This window comes from Triticum dicoccoides, chromosome 4B (genome assembly GCF_002162155.2).
Source record: "Triticum dicoccoides isolate Atlit2015 ecotype Zavitan chromosome 4B, WEW_v2.0, whole genome shotgun sequence".
Taxonomy (NCBI): domain Eukaryota; kingdom Viridiplantae; phylum Streptophyta; class Magnoliopsida; order Poales; family Poaceae; genus Triticum; species Triticum dicoccoides.
In genome coordinates, this window is record NC_041387.1 from 63027661 (window position 1) to 63047802 (window position 20142).

Genomic DNA, 20142 nt, shown 5'->3' on the forward strand with positions numbered 1-20142 from the left:
AGACAACATTACGAATATCGTTGGTTCTAATTTGATTTGAGAATAGCCCACACTCAAATCAAAGATTGGATAAGATGATAGGTCCATTAACTGATCACAGGGACCAATCAGTGAAGATATCATCTTTCTTCAACACACACACACAAAAAGATATCCCTTAACATGAACTAAGTCAGACAAGCTTTTATCTTCCAACTCTCCAAGTTGTTGTTTAGCTTGACCAACTAGCTCAGGGGTATCCCACACAGATTCTTGGAGAAGGGGTGGTTTACAAGAAACCATCTTGATCACGAACTCAACATAGCGGTCAGGTGACAACCTGGTAATACTTTCGAGAAGACATTCGGAAAATCACGAACCACCGATATATTATTAAGCTCGGGAACAATCTTGCTTCTAAGGGCAAGACGATATGAACAATGAGCGAGGATTTGACCAAATCCTAACTCATCAATCAAAGGGTGCACCGAAATAAGGACTAGGTAGCACGATCAGTCTTAGAATGATGATTCAGGAACCAACACGCTAAAAATGAAATTATTGTCCTTTAACTACCAAGCAACAAGGTTGCTAGGAGTATTGATTTCACACATCACGATTCACTTGTCGACATTCCGGTTGCAACAACACGGGAACCAAGAAATGAATAATGATGGAGAGAGTATCACTGTATCAAGAGTTCATAGGATGGTGTGCAATTCCCATGATATTATTGATATAAAGATGGTAATACTCCAAGGTGGAGCAGAACAAAAGCTGGATTACTATTTGATCTGCGGAGCACAACTGCTTTGACCCAATCCTGGATATGGATGAGGTACTGGAGTTTGTTTCTCCTAGTCATTCTGGAATAGAATGGCTTGACGGACCACAAGAGTGACAGGCATCGACGAACAAATGCACGCATACTCTTGACTATCAATTGATAGATGAAGGTCAGAAAACAACTAAGGAGGGACAACTCAAAGGAACATATATCTTTCTGAATTGTGGATGCATAGGTTAGTATGTCGAACAAGTTCAACATATTTCTTCCAGATAACCCATGCGGAAGAGGAAGGACTAGCAGATCCACAACTATGAATGGAGGACTCATCAAGAGCACTCTGGTTGTGATCTTTTGGTTCAAAGAACTTCTGCCATAATGGTTCATGGTATTGGAAGAATGATATACCACGGACCTCGAAGACTATCGCAAAGGTTACTAATATTCTAAAGGAACTAGCAAACACTATCAACATGAATGAGTAGAGTGAATATTGGGTTCAAGACCCAGGAATAGAATACCTACTACTAAGTGGCATCACAGGATGCTTTCGAGAAAAAAGGCCAGAATCATCACACTCAGATCACAAAACATGGCTAGACTACTAGATGATCCCCTAAGACACCTAGGGTCATAATAATAATTCCAACATATATGTCGAGGCAATAGAATACCTCAACTCAACAATTAGTGTGATTGAGCTGTCATAAAGGAACATTGAAACCAGAGGGAAAGGATTTTGCAAGTGCATCAGATTGTTTAGAAACCTGGGATGACTCGGACAGCATAACGGCTGTAAAAGCTCGAAAAGATTTAAGACATGCTACAAAATGGTGGCATAACCACTCGATCATCATAATATCAAGGTTCTGAGATCAACTATGAACATACAAAAGATAGTAGGAACTGAACTCAAGCTTAAATCTAACAATAATATGAGTCTACGGATTGGTAACACGTGATCCTAATAGAAAGAAGAGAAAGCCTAGTTCCTTAACCCCGTAGGAAAGATAAGATGACTCAGATCAGAAGGGCATAAGGTATAAGGAGTAAAAAGAGCCTTACGTTCCATCCCACAATCAATTCCCTTATATAACTAAAGAATTTCTAGACTCAACTTCGACCAGTTTGGCTTGGTAACCCTACAGGCAGTCAAGCTCTGATACCAAAGCTGTCAGGACCCCGACTCAATGCCACATCGACCTAGCATGTAACACCTCATATCACTTTGCGGCCTCACGCATGGTATTCCCACGGGTGTTGCCTTACCTTTGCCCGGGACCGTTTGCACCTTTTGGCACACGTATATGATAGTGTCGCTAACATCCATATGATAAGGAGCCCAGGCTGACATGGCTAGTCGTAAACCCAAAGTGGCACAAACTTACAGGGACAGGCATCCATGACCCAACATTGAACGTGTCGGTCATCAGCGAGTGAATCCAGGCTGTAGCACTGGGCTAGCAGGACTCCGGTGAACCGGGCTGTAGCGGGCTAATAGGACTCCGGTATTCATCGCGTGACATTTCCCTGAAGGGACAGACACAGGAACGAAGAAGGACACATGCCGGCCAGCCTAAGTGTTCCGGAGCAGTAGCAAGCTACCATGGCTTAGTGGAAGCACTAGGAGACATTTCCCAGTAAGAGAGGCTACTAAGGATAAACAACTAGATAGTCAGATCCCACACATACCAAGCATTTCAATAACATACACACAATATGCTCGATATGTGCAAATACAACATGGCATCACAACGTGACTCTACAACTCAAGTATTTTATTCAATAGGCTCCGAGGAGCGAGATATTACAAACATGGGCTCTCGACCCAGCATTCAGAGCATACAAGTCAAAGCAAAAACGGAAGCTTAACATGTCTGGGTACAGACATCTACAAATGAGAAAGGCTGAGAAGCCTGACTATCTACTAGATCCTGCCGAGGACACAAGATCGTAGCTGAGGTAACAAGCTAAACGTCGAAGTCCACGCGGAACTACTAGCGAGACTGAAGTCTCTCTGCAAAAACATAAATTAAGCAACGTGAGTACAAATGTACCCAGCAAGACTTACATCAGATCTAACTACATATGCATCATTATCAACAAGGGGATGGTGGGGTTTAACTGCATCAAGCCAGCTTTGACTCGGTGGCTATCCTGAACTACGACTGCAAGTAACTCTTTTGAGGTGGCGCACACGAGTCCACATATTCACCATATCAATACACCACTATGGATCCGCTCCCGTCTCCCTACGAGAACGCCATCCATAACACTCACGCTTATCTTGCGTATTTTAGAGTATCCACTTTCACTTGTCTATGAACTGTACAGGCAACCCAGAAGTCCTTTACCGCGGACACGGCTATTCGAATAGATCATATTAACCCTGCAGGGATGTACTTCTTCACACACGCTCTCACCACTTACCGCCGTTTACACGACATGTACTCGGCAACCTTCAAGCGGAAGCCCAGCGAGGGTGTCGGCCACGACCTGACTAACCACACAAGTCTCTCATCCACGTTTATCGCCTATTCGGGTTCCATCCGCAAGGAGATCCGGCCGGGGTGTCGCTCACGGCCCCAAACGATGTGAGCAGGGTTCCCAAGCCCACCATCCGGGTGCCACTTGGTACACCGTGCCACTGTGCCTAGTCTGTCCCAAGCCCACCTGTACCGGGTGCCACTTGATAGACTACTAACACTACCTACAAACACCAGAAACTAGTTGCAACTCCTGGACAGAGATCAAGTTGATTAATAAGCCGAGAGGGGCTGAGTTACCGGAACCCAATGTGTGGTAGTAGCTGTTCATGGATCACAAACACAGAACTCAGTTCCTGAGGACGGTTTCAATGAGACAACCCACCATGTACTCCTACATGGCCTCTCACCGCTACCTTTACCAAATCGTGTTCACACACTTAGCTCACACAGTAGGACATATTCACACACCTCCAATTCATCCCCGATGAATCAGACCTGACTCAACTCTAAGCAGTAGCAGGCATGACAAACAAGCATGAATGAGTAGGCACATCATGGCTCAAACAACTCCTACTCATGCTAGTGGGTTTCATCTATTTACTGTGGCAATGACAGGTCATGCAGAGGATAAAGGGGTTCAGCTACCGCAGCAAGTAACAGATGAATCGTTGTTGTCCTAATGCAGTAAAAGAGAGCAGGAGCGGGAGAGTGGGATTTTATCGGAATGAACAAGGGGTTTTTGCTTGCCTGGCACTTCTGAAGATAATATAGTTCTTCATCGGTGTCATCGATCACATCGTCGGTACACGTCTACTGAGAGGGGACAAGCACCAACAAACAAAGAAGAAACACAACCAATGCAATGCAACCATACTATGCATGAATGTGACATGGCAATATGCTGTGGTTTGTGCTAATGCAACTAGCAACAAGTTAAATGAAGTTGGTTTGAATCCAAAATTCAAATCCAAACTCCATATGTGAAGGTTTAAATGCCATTTATATGATTTGTACTAAACAGCAGCTACAAGTTGTTCTAACATGCATGAAAATGGTATAGATGGATAGATTAGATTTTTCTGATCATTTTTCATATATAATTTGTTTCATTTGGAGTTACGGTTGAATTTATATGAATTTTAGAAGTTTTGGATATTTTCTGGAATTTCCTGAATTAAATTAAATCCAGAAAATGTATTATTATGTCAGTATTAGTTCATGTTGACCCCAGTAGGCCAACAGGCGGGTTCAGGTCAAACCTGACCAGTGGGGTCCACTGGTCAGTGACTGGGGCTGATTAGTGTCACTGACATGTGGACCCAGTCAACGGCCACGTCAGCTGGGTCAACTCTGACGCGTGGGGCCAGTCAACGTGTGACGTGGCCAGGTCAAACTGACCGGTGGGGCCACGGACATTAGCTTAAATTAAACAGGGAATAACCCTGTGGTTAATTAATGGGTGGGGTCTACTGTCAGTGTCTGTGGGTGGTTTAGCTGACGATGATTAGTGCTAAGTACGCTGCCACGTCGGCACGCCGGAGTTTGGCCGGCGGCGACCTCAAGCCGCGGCGGAGGCGCACTGGAGTGGCTCGGGTTTTGCCCACGGTCGACCAAATCGACCGTGGTTTGGTCCTATGCATAGCTGGGGCTCGCGCGCATCCAGCAGGGCACACGGGAAGAGCTGGGGTGGCCGGAGGCGACGGCAACTACGACGACGGCGGCGGCCGAAGTTCGGGCAACCACGAGTTTGATGCTGCAGAGAGAAAGCGGGCTAGTTTTTGCTCTAGGCATGCTCTACGGGGAACTACGAACGCATAGGGCTCGCAGGGGTGACCAAATGGTCACCGGAGCTACGCCGGCGGCGAGCTCAGGCGGAGACTTGCTACGGCCATCTACGAAACGATGGCTACGGCAAGCGGCAGGCCACAAGGTTGGGGGGAAAACGTGCAGGAGCTCACGGTGGGTTGGATGATGTAGAAAGCGAGCTCGCGGAAGCGACGACAGCGACGAATCGACGATGACGGCCTTCGGTGCCCGAGGAAGAAGAAGATGATGGCGCCGGCATTGTAGGGCGTCCGGTGATGCTTGGCTTGGCGAGGATGAAGCTGGCGACGATATGGATCTCGGGAATGCGGAGAGGAAGCGAGGGAGTGGCTGGCCGCGGTGTTTCTCAGTGGAGTGGCCATGGTGGTTTCGGCCATGAGGGGAAAAGAGCAGGGGAGTGAGAGGGAGAGAGCAGGGAGGCAAGGGAGCGGCCGAGGGGGGTGTGCTGGCCGTTTCCCAGGCACGAGAACAGGGCGAGGGGGAAGCAGGAGGTGGAAGCAGGAGGTGGAGCTCGGGCGCGCGCGCGTCGACACGCCTCTGCCTACTGGCAGAGGTTGAAGACGGTGGGGAGTTGGGCTGGGCCTCAGCCACAGTGTTGGGCCACGTTTTCACCTTTATCAAAAATCATGAACATTTCCAAAGGCATTTTGGGTTCATTGAAGATTATTTTAGGTTGAACCTATTTGATTTGATCTGGTGCTAGGGTTTGAACCATCCCCATTTCAACTTTAATTGAAATTTAAACATGATGCAACAAGATGCAAACACTAGGCAGCACCAGAAGCTAGGGATGTGACAATGGGTGGGACTGGAAGATCCACCAAATGTCTGAATCTGAATTTGCGGTCACCTTCCCTACCAAAGAAAGCCTGAGGATGATGGCTTCCTGTTCTAGTCTCACCCTTCCTTTAAACCAAGTGGTTGTGTCGGTCAAAGCTGCTAATGATGGGGCTCGGCCTATTGCATCCTTGTCCAAAGTTTGAGTCCTCATTGATGTTGTTCCCTCTGGTCTCCGCAACTCTCGCTTCTTGATGGATTTTGGAGAATCGATTAGCAAACCTATTGAGGTTGACCCGCCTCTCTGGAAAATCTTGGCCTGATCTGTATGAAGATCTAGTGCCTCGAGCCTCTACGGGTCCAGGACTCGGTCGACATCTTCCCGCTCCATGATGCTTATTGCCTCCGCGTCCGCACCGAAGATAAGGCCACCTTCCAGGCTCCCCCACCTCCTCCTTCCCCTCCCAAGTCATCCAGCCTCGATCCATCCGGGGGGGGGGGCAACACTGGAGCTGGCAGTAATGCTAATCCTTTCACTACCTCCGAGTGGGAAGCCATGGGGTCCGAATCTCAAGGCATGTTTGACTTTGGGGCTCCTACGACTGCCAAGGATGGTGCGGCAAAGGGCGGTGGGGCTCGGGATGGGCCACAAGATCTGTGGGATTTGGCGGGGTCTACCCCTCTGTTGGGGGCTTGCTCCAACCTCCTGTCTCGGCCTGCCTCTTCTTCCCTTTATGGCATCGTGGATGTGCAACCGACTGGGGTGGCGAATCCCCCAAGCCCCAGCAGCAAGCCTTCTGAAAGTGCAACTAATCCCTGGGTGGTTTTGGTAATTCATAACAACATATATCTCATTGAACTAATATCCATTCAAGATTAATGTTTCAGAAAGTTCAATGATTGGTATGGCATGGACTAGAGATGTGGACCCCTCAAAATGCTAAGGACACATATTGGCAAAAGCTCCAGACTCTACATTTTCATTTTAGTGATCCAAGATCACATTGAGTCCATAGGAAATGCCAATACTATTAAAAGGGGATCAGGTGTTGCTTAATGGCTTGCTTGCTCAAAATGCTTAGTGATATGCTCCAAAAGCCCTCAACCACTTTCTCATTTCCACATATGTCCTAAACCTAAAGTCAAACTCGGCCCCACCGATTTGATCTATCCGGCGCCACCGAGTTCACTTGACATAGCCATAGCCAGAAACCCTAATTAGTTCGGTCTCACCGAGATGAGATTGCAAACTCTCTGTTTCCCTTTGCAACGCTTCGGTCTAACTGAGATGAGCGATTGGTCCCACCGAGTTGGCAATGCAAACTCTCTTTTTACTTTTTGTAATGTCTCGGTCTCACCGAAATGAGCGGTCAGTCCCACCGAGTTTGCCTGACCAAGTCTCTGTTTGCTTATTACTGAAATCGGTCTCACCGAGTTCATGTGATCGGTCTCACCGAGATGAGGTTTTGCCCTAACCCTAGCGCATCGGTCTCACCGAGTTGGTATTGTCAATCCCACCGAAAAGCCTAATGTTCACATTCTGAACCATGTCGGTCTCACCGAGTTTCACTATTCGGTCCCACCGAGTTTGGTAAATTGGTGTGTAACGGTTAGATTTTGTGTGGAGGCTATATATACCCCTCCACCCCCTCTCCATTTGAGAGAGAGCCATAAGAACGTGCCTGCACTTCCACTACTCATTTTCTGAGAGAGGACCACCTACTGATGTGTTGAGACCAAGAAATTCCAATCCAACCACAAGAATCTTGATCTCTAGCATTCCCCAAGTTGCTTTCCACTCATATCATCTTTCCACCATATCCAAATCTGTGTGAGAGAGTTGAGTGTTGGGGAGACTATCATTTGAAGCACAAGAGCAAGGAGTTCATCATCAACACACCATCTATTACCTTTTGGAGACCGATGTCTCCTAGATTGGTTAGGTGTCACTTGGGAGCCTCCGTCAAGATTGTGGAGTTGAACCAAGGAGTTTGTAAGGGCAATGAGATCACCTACTTCATGAAGATCTACCCAAGTGAGGAAAGTCCTTCGTGGGCGATGGCCATGAAGGGATAAACAAGGTTGCTTCTTCGTGGACCCTTCATGGGCACAACCCTCTGTGGACTCGCGCAACCGTTACTCTTCGTGGGTTGAAGTCTCCATTAACGTGGATGTACGATAGCACCACCTATCGGAACCACGCCAAAAATCTCCGTGTCTACATTGCGTTTGCTCCCTCCAAACTTCTGCCCTTTACCTTCATATGCAATGATTTATATTCCGCTGCTATACTCTTAGAATTACATGTGTAGGTTGTTTGCTTGACTTGTGTTAACTTTCTAAAATATGCCAAGACTTAAAATTGGGAAAAGGCTAGATTTTATTTGGTCAAGTAGTCTAATCACCCCCCTGTAGACATACTTTTGATCCTACAAGTAGTATCAGAGGTTTGGTCTCCATTTTCCTTGATTTCCATAGATTTGGTGATCATAGTCTTGGTTTCACAACCTAGGAGAGTATGGCGTCTAGCCAGGAAATTACCACCATAGAGGTCCTTACTTTCATGGTACTAATTTTGCTAGTTGGAAGCATAAGATGAAAATGCATATTCTTGGACACAACCCCGCCGTTTAGGCTATTGTGTGTATTGGTTTGCAAGGTGAATTCTTCGATGAGAGAGAACCAAATCGTGAAGCAACTGTGGAAGAGTTGAAAATGCTGCAATACCACGCTCAAGCTTGTGATATCCTCTTCAATGGATTGTGCCCCGAAGAATTCAACAAAATCAGCCGTCTTGAGAATGCAAAGGAAATTTGGGATACTTTGATTGATATGCACGAAGGTACCGAGTCTATCAAGGAATCCAAGTTGGATGTGCTTAAAAGTCAACTTGACAAGTTCAAAATGAAGGATGGTGAAGGTGTCGCTGAAATGTAGTCTAGGCTTGCTCTCATCACAAATGAGATTGTCGGCTTAGGAAGTGAAGAGATGACTGAAAGATTCATCATCAAGAAGATCCTAAGAGCCTTGGATGGAAAATATGATACCGTGTGACATTGATCTAAATGATGCCCAATTACAAAGATCTCAAGCCAACTGAAGTCATTGGAAGATTTGTTGCTCATGAGATGTCACTCAAGGATAAAGAAGAGCTTCACAACAAGTCTAGTGGTGCTTATAAAGCCTCATGTGATGCTCCTGCCCCATCAAGTGAAAAAAAGTCTTCAATGAGGAATTGAGCTTAATGGTGAAGAACTTCAACAAATTCTACAAGAGTAGAAGCAAAGAGAGAAGCTCCAAGTCAAGATTCTACCATGACAAAAGATCTTCTAGTCGTGAACATAATTGCTACAATTGTGGAAGACCCAGACACTACTATAATTAGTGTACGACCCCATACAAAAGAAAAGAAGACTCACCAAAAAGAAGAAGTAGAAGAGAAGAATAACCTCCAAGAGAGAGAAGGAGTAGAGATGATCATTATGAACGAAGAACCTCTCACAGAAGCAAGGATTCGGAAAGGAAGGACAAGTTATCAAGGAGCTACACAAAATGAAGACATCAAGCTCATGTTGGTGAATGGGTATCCGGTTCTGACTCCGACCACCACTCCGAGAGAAGTTGTGACTCTGACTCTGAATATACTCAAGATGGAGGTGTTGCCGGTCTTTCACTTGTGTCAACCAACTCCTATGTCGACTCACCAAATGAAGGAATTGGAAGATGCTTCATGGCTAAATGCCCCAAGGTATCACACCCCGAGTATATTGATTTCAATAGTGATGAAGATGACTTGCTAGGTGATGATGAGTTACTTGTTGACAATGCTAGTGATGAAAACTATGATGAAACTACTATTAATCATGCTAATCAAGATGAAACGAATTATAATGATAAGAAGGAGATTGAGCGTCTAACTAAAGAACTAAACACTCTTAAGTTAGCTCATGAAACTACTTTAGAAGATCATCGAGAACTTTTAAAAACTCATGAGAAGCTACGCTTTGAGAAGCTCAACCTAGTGCAAGAGCATGGGTTCTTAAAAGCTATCAATGATGATCTTAGGAAGAAAAGTTCTTTTTACATTGCCAAGCGTTTACTCTTGTCTACTTACATGCCACAAGTAAAATCTAGTAACAAGAGTAAGAAAGATTCTTCTTCTAGCAGTAACAATAATCATGCTAAATTCAATGTTGTTGCTTCTAGTAGTTCTCTTGATTTCACTAATGATTCTCTTAGCCAAGTTACACTTGAGCAAGAAAATAGCTTATTGAAGGGAATTATAGAGAAAGGTGTTTACAAGAGCCTTGCCGGAAGTAAGCAATTTGAGGGAACTGTACGCAAGCAAGGAAGGCACCGGAAGAATCAAAGTGTTGGTTTTAAACGAAAGTTCAATGACAATGGAGTTGAGTGGGAAGAAGATCAATACCCCAAGACAAAGTTTGTTCCTCAAGAAGATAAGTATGATCCTACTTCCTTCAAGGGGACACAAGCTCAAGATGATCTTCCACCACAAGACCACAAGCTAAAGGGCAAGGACAAGATTCAAGAGGAGATTGATGCATTTGAAGAAGCTCCCTAGGCCTTAGTCAAGTGAGTTCCCAAGTCTATCTCAAGTTCTACTTCATCAAGTACATCTACAACCCCAAGGATTCCCATCAAGATGATGTGGATCCCGAAGAAAAAGAACTAGAGAGTTCTAGAGGGTGACTCCGCTAACATACTTCATTCATATTTATATTTGCAAGGACAAGTGAAATCAACTTCCACATCATGCACTAGTTCAAGGAGTCACAAACCCTCTTGTTAGTAAGTCAAGGGACAAGGTAACCTAATGCTTTCATGGACATCATCTTGTGTGTACTTCACTCTATGTTTATGGATATCCTTGTTTGTTCCTTGTGGGACTAACCAATGTAGGTATTGAAAGTGCAACTCACTCCAATGGATTGCTCCAAATGATCTACATCGACATTGAGCATCCACTTCTTCAACATCTACATGAAGTCATCATCGACAAAACCCAAGGTTAGTTCATTGATACGTCTCCAACGTATCTATAATTTTTGATTGTTCCATGCTATTATATTACCCATTTTGGATGTTTATGGGCTTCATTTTACACATTTATATCATTTTTGGGACTAACCTACTAACCGGAGGCCTAGCCCGTATTGCTGTTTTTTGCCTATTTCAGTATTTCAAAGAAAAGGAATATCAAATGGAGTCCAAACGGAATGAAACCTTCAGGAGCATGATTTTTGGAACGAGCGTGATCCAGAGGACTTGGAGTGAAAGTCAAGAAGCAATCGAGGCGGCCAGGAGATAGGAGGGCGCGCCCACCCCTCCTGGGCGCGCCCCTGTCTCCTGGGCCCCTCGAGCGGCCACCGACGTACTTCTTCCTCCTATATACCCACGTACCCCGAAAACATCCAGGGAGCCAACGAAAAACAATTTCCACCACCATAACCTTTTGTATCCGCGAGATCCCATCTTGGAGCCTTCCCGGCGCTCCGCCAGAGGGGGAATCGACCATGGAGGGCTTCTACATCAACACCATAGCCCTTCGGATGAGTTGTGAGTAGTTTACCACAGACCTTCGGGTCCATAGTTATTAGCTAGATGGCTTCTTCTATCTTTTTTGGATCTCAATACAATGTTCTCCCCCTCTCTTGTGGAGATCTATTCGATGTAACTCTTTTTGCGGTGTGTTTGTCGAGATCCGATGAATTGTGGGTTTATGATCAAGTTTATCTATGAGAAATATTTGAATCTCCTCTGAATTCTTTTATGTATGATTGAGTTATCTTTGCAAGTCTCTTCGAATTATCAGTTTGGATTGGCCTACTAGATTAATCTTTCTTGCCATGGGAGAAGTGCTTAGCTTTGGGTTCAATCTTGCGGTGTCCTTACCCAGTGACAGCAGGGGTTGCAAGGCATGCATTGTATTGTTGCCATCGAGGATAAAAAGATGTGGTTTATGTCATATTGCATGAGTTTATCCCTCTACATCATATCATCTTTCTTAATGTGTTACTCTGTTCTTATGAACTTAATACTCTAGATGCATGCTGGATAGCGGTTGATGTGTGGAGTAATAGTAGTAGATGCAGGCAGGAGTCGGTCAACTTGTCACGGACGTGATGCCTATATACATGATCATGCCTAGATAATCTCATAATTATTCGCTTTTCTATCAATTGCTCGACAATAATTTGTTCACCCACCGTAATACTTATGCTATCTTAAGAGAAGCCACTAGTGAAACCTATGGCCCCCGGGTCTATCTTTTATCATATAAGCTTTCAATCTACTTTTATTTGCATCTTTACTTTTTGCATATATATTATAAAATACCAAATATATATTTATCTTATCATACTATCTCTATCAGATCTCACTTTCACAAGTGGCCGTGAAGGGATTGACAACCCCTTTGTTGCGTTGGTTGCGAGTTCTTTGTTTGTTTGTGTAGGTGTGTGGGACTTTTGAGGAGCCTCCTACTGGATTGATACCTTGGTTCTCAAAAACCAAGGGAAATACTTACGCTACTATTGCTGCATCACCCTTTCCTCTTCAAGGAAAACCAACACGAGCTCAAGAGGTAGCAAGAAGGATTTCTGGCGCCGTTGCCGGGGAGGTCTTCACTCAAGTCAAGACATACCAAGTACCCATCACAAACTCATCCGCCTCGCATTTACATTATTTGCCATTTGCCTCTCGTTTTCCTCTCCCCCACTTCACCCTTGCCATTTTATTCGCCCTCCTTCCATTCGATCTCGGATTACCATGTGCCTTATTTTTGCTTGCATCTTCACTTGCTAAAAGTTTATGGATCCTCATCCACTTTCTAATCTCTTTAAGAGATCCAATGAACCTATTACTAGTGATTTGAGCGCACTAGATTATCTTTGTGAGGTTTTGCTTGAAATTTGTGAATCTGAAAATTGTGATGAAGTACTTTATGAAGCGATTCACGATAGATCTTTGAATAAAAAGCATGATTGCAATGATTTTATTATAAATTCTCTTGATGTCAATTGTGCTAATAATATGCAAAACCCTAAGCTTGGGGATTCTAGTTTTGCTATGTCTACTACTTGTTGCAATGATTATGATTGAGGTGATGATGTTTCTTATGATCTTGAAAATTTATTTAAGCCCCATGATGAATATGAGATTGATAATAGTGTTTGCGATATTATTGAAAGTGGGTTTGGAAGAGTGCCAACTTTAGATCCCACATATTTGGAGAATGTTCAATCTTATGAAATTTTTGATAAAAGTGGGTTTGGAGAGGTCATGACTTTAGTTAATGTTAATCCCACTATTTTGGAAGAGTGTCGACTTTGCATACATATGGATCGTGTTAAGAATATGTTTTGTGATAGATATATTGTTGAATTTGCTTATGATCCTACATGTAATTATTATGAGAGAGGAAAATATGGTTGTAGAAATTTTCATGTTACTAAATTACCTCTCGTCATGTTGAGATTGCTATCGTCTCTTTCTTCTTCCTTGCATATGCTAGTTTTTGCTTGCCTTGCAAATTTGTTTGCTTATAATATGAATGCATAGGAAGTATGTTAGACTTAAATATGTTTTTTACGTGTTTCATGATGCTCTCTTTGCGCTTCAATTCTTGTCTTTCATGTGAGCATCATTAAAATTATCAATGCCTAGCTAGGGGCGTTAAACGATGGCGCTAGTTGGGAGGCAACCCAATTTTTTGTGTTTTTGTTTTTGTTTATTTTTAGTAATAATTTTTGCATCTACCTTCTGTTTATATGTGTTTTTATGTTTTAATTAGTGTTTGTGCCAAGTAGAACCTATAGGATAACCTATGGTGATAGTTAATTTGATTCTGTTGAAAAACAGAAACTTTGCGCGGACGAAATTAGTTTTGTTAATTCGCAGAAACATGCTTTTGCGTTGATTCTTTTTGCTGTAGATCAATAGACAAATTTTCCAGGACTTCCTATTTTTGTAGGATTTTAAGAGTTCCATAAGTTTGCGTTAGTTACAGATTGCTACAGACTGTTCTGTTTTTGACAGATTCTGTTTTTCGTGTGTTGTTTGCTTACTTTGACGCATCTATGGCTAGTATTAAGTGGTATGAACCATAGAGAACTTGGAATACAGTAGGTTTAACACCAAAATAAATAAATAATGAGTTCATTACAGTACCTTATGTGGTGGTTTTGTTTTCTTTCACTAACGGAGCTTATAAGATTTCCTGTTGAGTTTTGTGTTGTGAAGTTTTCAAGTTTTGGGTAAAGATTTGATGGACTATGGAATAAGGAGTGGCAAGAACCTAATCTTGGGGATGCCCATGGCACCCCAAGATATTCAAGAGTAGCCAAAAGCCTAAGCTTGGGGATGCCCCTGGAAGGCATCCCCTCTTTCGTCTTCGTTCATTGGTAACTTTACTTGGAGCTATAGTTTTATTCGCCACATGATATGTGTTTTGCTTGGAGCGTCATGTATGATATTAGTCTTTGCTTTTTAGTTTACCACAATCATCCTTGCCGTATACACCTTTTGGGAGAAGCCCACTTGATTAGAATTTATTAGAATACTCTATGTGCTTCAGTTATATCTTTTGATCTAGATAGTTTTTGCTCTAGTGCTTCACTTATATCTTTTAGAGCACGGCGGTGGCTTAATTTGGAAGAAATTGCTAGTATCTCATGCTTCACTTATATTATTTTGAGAGTCTTTTAGAACAGCATGGTATTTTCTATGGTTATAAATTTGGTCCTAGAATGATTAGCATCCAAGTTGGGTATAATAAAAACTATCATAGAAAGTGCATAAAACACTAGGATCAATTTGATGCTTGATAATTGTTTTGAGATATAGAGGTGGTAATGTTAGAGTCATGCTAGTGGGTAATTATGAAATTGAGAAATACTTGTGTTGAAGTTGGCAAGTCCTGTAGCATGCACGTATGGTAAAAGTTGTGTGACAAATTTGTTGCATGAGGTGCTCTTTTAATTGCCTTCCTTATGAGTGGAGGTCGGGATCACGCGATGGTTAACTCCTACCAACCCTTCCCCTAGGAGCATGCATAGTAGTACTTTGCTTCGAGGGCAAGTATACTTTTGCAATAAGTATATGAGTTATTTATGACTAATGTGAGTCCATGGATATACGCACACTCACCCTTCCACTTTGCTAGCCTCTATTGTGCCGCACAACTTTTGCCAGTATCATGCAACCATTATTTACCTTCCTCAAAACAGCCACCATACCTACCTATTATGGCATTTCCATAGCCATTCCAAGATATATTGCCATGCAACTTTCCACCGTTCCGTTTATTATGACACGCTTCGTCATTGTCATATTGCTCTTTGCATGATCATGTAGTTGACATCGTATTTGTGGCAAGGCCACCTTCATAATTTTCATACATGTCACTCTTGATTCATTGCATATCCCGGTACACCGCCGGAGGCATTCATATAGAGTCATATCTTGTTCTAGTTTTGAGTTGTAATTCTTGAGTTGTAAATCAATAAAAGTGTGATGATCTTCATTATTAGAGCATTGTCTCAGTGAGGAAAGGATGATGAAGACTATGATTCCCCCACAAGTCGGGATGAGACTTCGGACTTTACAAAAAGAAAAAAAAAGAGAAAGGCCAAAAGAAAAAAAAGGCCAAAAGAAAAAAAGGAAAGAAAAAAAGAGGAAAAAATAAATGAGAGAAACAGAGAGAAGGGACAATGCTACTATCTCTTTTCCACACTTGTGCTTCAAAGTAGCACCATGATCTTCATGATAGAGAGTCACCTATGTTGTCACTTTCATATACTAAGTGGGAATTTTTCATTATATAACTTGGCTTGTATCTTCCAATGATGGGCTTCCTCAAAATGCCCTAGGTCTTCGTGAGCAAGCGAGTTGGATGCACACCCACTTAGTTTCTTTTGTTGAGCTTTCATATATTTATAGCTCTAGTGAATCAGTTGCATGGAAATCCCTACTCACTCACATTGATATCTATTGATGGGCATCTCCATAGCCCGTTGATACGCCTAGTTGATGTAAGACTAACTTCTCCCCTTTTGTCCTCACAACCACCACCATATACCACCATAGTGCTATGTCCATGGCTTGCGCTCATGTATTGCGTAAGAGTTGAAAAAGCTGAAGCGCGTTAAAAAGTATGAATCAATTGCTTGGCTGAAACCGGGGTTGTGCATGATGGGAGTATTTTGTGTAATGAAAATGAAGCATGGCCTAACTATATGATTTTGTAGGGATAAGCTTTCTTTGGCTATGCTATTTTGATAGGACATGATTATTTGTTAGTATGCTTCAAAGCATTATTATTTTTATCTTTTATAAGCTTTTATCTTGAATCATTTGGATCTGAACAATCATGCCACAATAGAGAAAATTACATTGAGAATTATGCTAGGTAGCATTCCACGTCAAAAATTCTGTTTTATCATTTACCTACTCGAGGACGATCAGGAATTAAGCTTGGGGATGCTTGATACTATCCAACGTATCTATAATTTTTGATTGTTCCATGCTATTATATTACCCCTTTTGGATGTTTATGGGCTTTATTTTACACATTTATATCATTTTTGGGACTAACCTACTAACCGGAGGCCCAACCCGTATTGCTGTTTTTTTGCCTATTTCAGTATTTCGAAGAAAATGAATATCAAACGGAGTCCAAACGGAATGAAACCTTCGGGAGCGTGATTTTTGGAACGAGCGTGATCCAGAGGACTTGGAGTGCAAGTCAAGAAGCAATCAAGGCGGCCAGGAGATAGGAGGGCACGCCCACCCCTCCTGGGCGCGCCCCTGTCTCCTGGGCCCCTCGAGTGGCCACCGACGTACTTCTTCCTCCTATATATACCCACGTACCCCAAAAACATCTAGGGAGCCAACGAAAAACAATTTCCACCGCCGTAACCTTCTGTATCCGCGAGATCCCATCTTGGAGCCTTCGTCGGCACTCCACCGGAAGGGTAATCGACCATGGAGGGCTTCTACATCAACACCATAGCCCTTCCGATGAGTTGTGAGTAGTTTACCACAGACCTTCGGGTCCATAGTTATTAGCTAGATGGCTTCTTCTCTCTTTTTGGATCTCAATACAATGTTCTCCCCCTCTCTTGTGGAGATCTATTCGATGTAACTCTTTTTGCGGTGTGTTTGTCGAGATCCGTTGAATTGTGGGTTTATGATCAAGTTTATCTATGATAAATATTTGAATCTCCTCTGAATTCTTTTATGTATGATCGAGTTATCTTTGCAAGTCTCTTCGAATTATCAGTTTGGTTTGGCCTACTAGATTGATCTTTCTTGCCATGGGAGAAGTGCTTAGCTTTGGGTTCAATCTTGCGGTGTCCTTACCCAGTGACAGCAGGGGTTGCAAGGCACGTATTGTATTGTTGCAATCGAGGATAAAAAGATGGGTTTTATATCATATTGCATGAGTTTATCCCTCTACATCATGTCATCTTTCTTAATGTGTTACTCTGTTCTTATGAACTTAATACTCTAGATGCATGCTGGATAGCGGTCGATGTGTGGAGTAATAGTAGTAAATGCAGGCAGGAGTCGGTCTACTTGTCACGGACATGATGCCTATATACATGATCAAGCCTAGATAATCTCATAATTATTCGCTTTTCTATAAATTGCTCGACAGTAATTTGTTCACCCACCGTAATACTTATGCTATCTTGAGAGAAGCCACTAGTGAAACCTATGGCCCCCGAGTCTATACTTTATCATATAAGCTTTCAATATACTTTTATTTGCATCTTTACTTTTTGCATCTATATTATAAAATATCAAAAACATATTTATCTTATCATACTATCTCTATCAGATCTCACTTTCGCAAGTGGCCGTGAAGGGATTGACAACCCCTTTATTGCGTTGGTTGTGAGTTCTTTGTTTGTTTGTGTAGGTCCGTGGGACTTTTGAGGAGCCTCCTACTGGATTGATCCCTTGGTTCTCAAAAACCAAGGGAAATACCTACGCTACTATTGCTGCATCACCCTTTCCTCTTCAAGGAAAACCAACACAAGCTCAAGACGTAGCATTCATCCCTCTAAAAGGGGATATCACATCTAGGGGGAGCTTTACTCTAAGAATTGAGCTAAAGAAAATCTAGTGATTGATATGTCTCCGTCGTATCTACTTTTCCAAACACTTTTGCCCTTGTTTTAGACTCTAACTTGCATGATTTGAATGGAACTAACCCGGACTGACGCTGTTTTCAGCAGAACTGCCATGGTGTTATTTTTGTGCAGAAATAAAAGTTCTCGGAATGACCTGAAAATCCACGAAGCAACTTTTTGGAATTAATAAAAAATACTGGCGAAAGAATCAGCAAAAGGGGGGCCACACCCTGTCCACAAGGGAGGGGGCGCCCCTCCCTAGGGCGCGCCCCCTGCCTCGTGGCCCCATGGATCTCCACCGACCTCAACTCCAGCTCCATATATTCACGTTAGGGGAGAAAAAATCAGAGATAAAGATTCATCGTGTTTTACGATACGGAGCCGCTGCCAATCCCTAATATCTCTCGGGAGGGCTGATCTGGAGTCCGTTCGGGGCTCCGAAGAGGGGAATTCGTCGCCGTCGTCATCATCGACCATCCTCCATCACCAATTTCATGATGCTCACTGCCGTGCGTGAGTAATTACATTGTAGGCTTGCTCGACGGTGATGGGTTGGATGAGATTTACCATGTAATTGAGTTAGTTTTGTTAGGGTTTGATCCCTAGTATCCACTGTGTTCTGAGATTGACATTGCTATGACTTTGCTATGCTTAATGCTTGTCACTAGGGCCCGAGTGCCATGATTTCAGATCTGAACCTATTATGTTTTCATGAATATATGTGAGTTCTTGATCCTATCTTGCAAGTCTATAGTCACCTATTATGTGTTATGATCCATTAACCCCGAAGTGACAATAATCGGGATACTTACCGGTGATGACCGTAGTTTGAGGAGTTCATGTATTCACTAAGTGCTAATGCTTTGGTCCGGTACTCTATTAAAAGGAGGCCTTAACATCCCTTAGTTTCCATTAGGACCCCGCTGCCACGGGAGGGTAGGACAAAAGATGTCATGCAAGTTCCTTTCCATAAGCACGTATGACTATATTCGGAATACATGCCTACATTACATTGATGAACTGGAGCTAGTTCTGTGTCACCCTATGTTATAACTATTACATGAGGAATCGCATCCGACATAATTATACATCACTGATCCAATGCCTATGAGCTTTTCACATATTGCTCTTTGCTTAGTTACTTTACCATTGCCACTGTTACAATTACTACAAAACTGCTGATGTTACTTTTGCTATTGTTACCATTACTTCCATACTACTTTGCTACTAAATACTTTACTGCAGATACTAAGTTATCCAGGAGTGGTTGAATTGACAACTCAACTGCTAATACTTGAGAATATTCTTTGGCTCCCCTTGTGTCGAATCAATAAATTTGGGTTGAATACTCTACCCTCGAAAACTGTTGCGATCCCCTATACTTGTGGGTTATCAAGACTATTTTCTAGCATCGTTGCCGGGGAGCATAGCTCTACTCTTTGAGTCAGTTGGGATTTATATCTGCTGGTCACTATGAGGAACTTGAAAGACGAAAGAACTAAGATTTATCCCTCAACTACGAGGGGAGGTAAGGAACTGCCATCTAGCTCTGCACTTGATTCTCCTTCTGTTATGAGTAAGCTTGCGACACCTAAACCTGCTTCTGCTATTAATTCTGATATGTCGCATGTTATTGATGATGCCACTTCTACTATGCATGATACTTATGATGAAACTACTTCTGTGCTTGAGACTACTATGCCATTAGGTGAATTTCTTGATTAACAACTTGCTAGGGCTAGAGAGAATGAAATTCTTGAAACTGATATTATTGATGATAGTGATGATGAAGGTTCTCCCCCTAAATATGAATTGCATGTTGTTCCCGAGGGTTATGTTATGGATGAAGAAACTACTAGAGATTTTCTTGCAGGCAATGATAGATCTGATCTTAAGAAGTTATTAGCTAAACTGAAACAGAAAACTCTGAATGCTAGAATGAAATATGACCCTGCTTTTGCTACTTCACCTATCTTTGTTACTGATAAGGATTATGATTTCTCTGTCGATCCTGAGATAATTACTTTGGTTGAATCTGATCCTTTTTATGGCTATGAATATAAACTGTTGTGGCACATCTTACTAAATTGAATGATATAGCCACCCTATTCACTAATGATGAGAAATC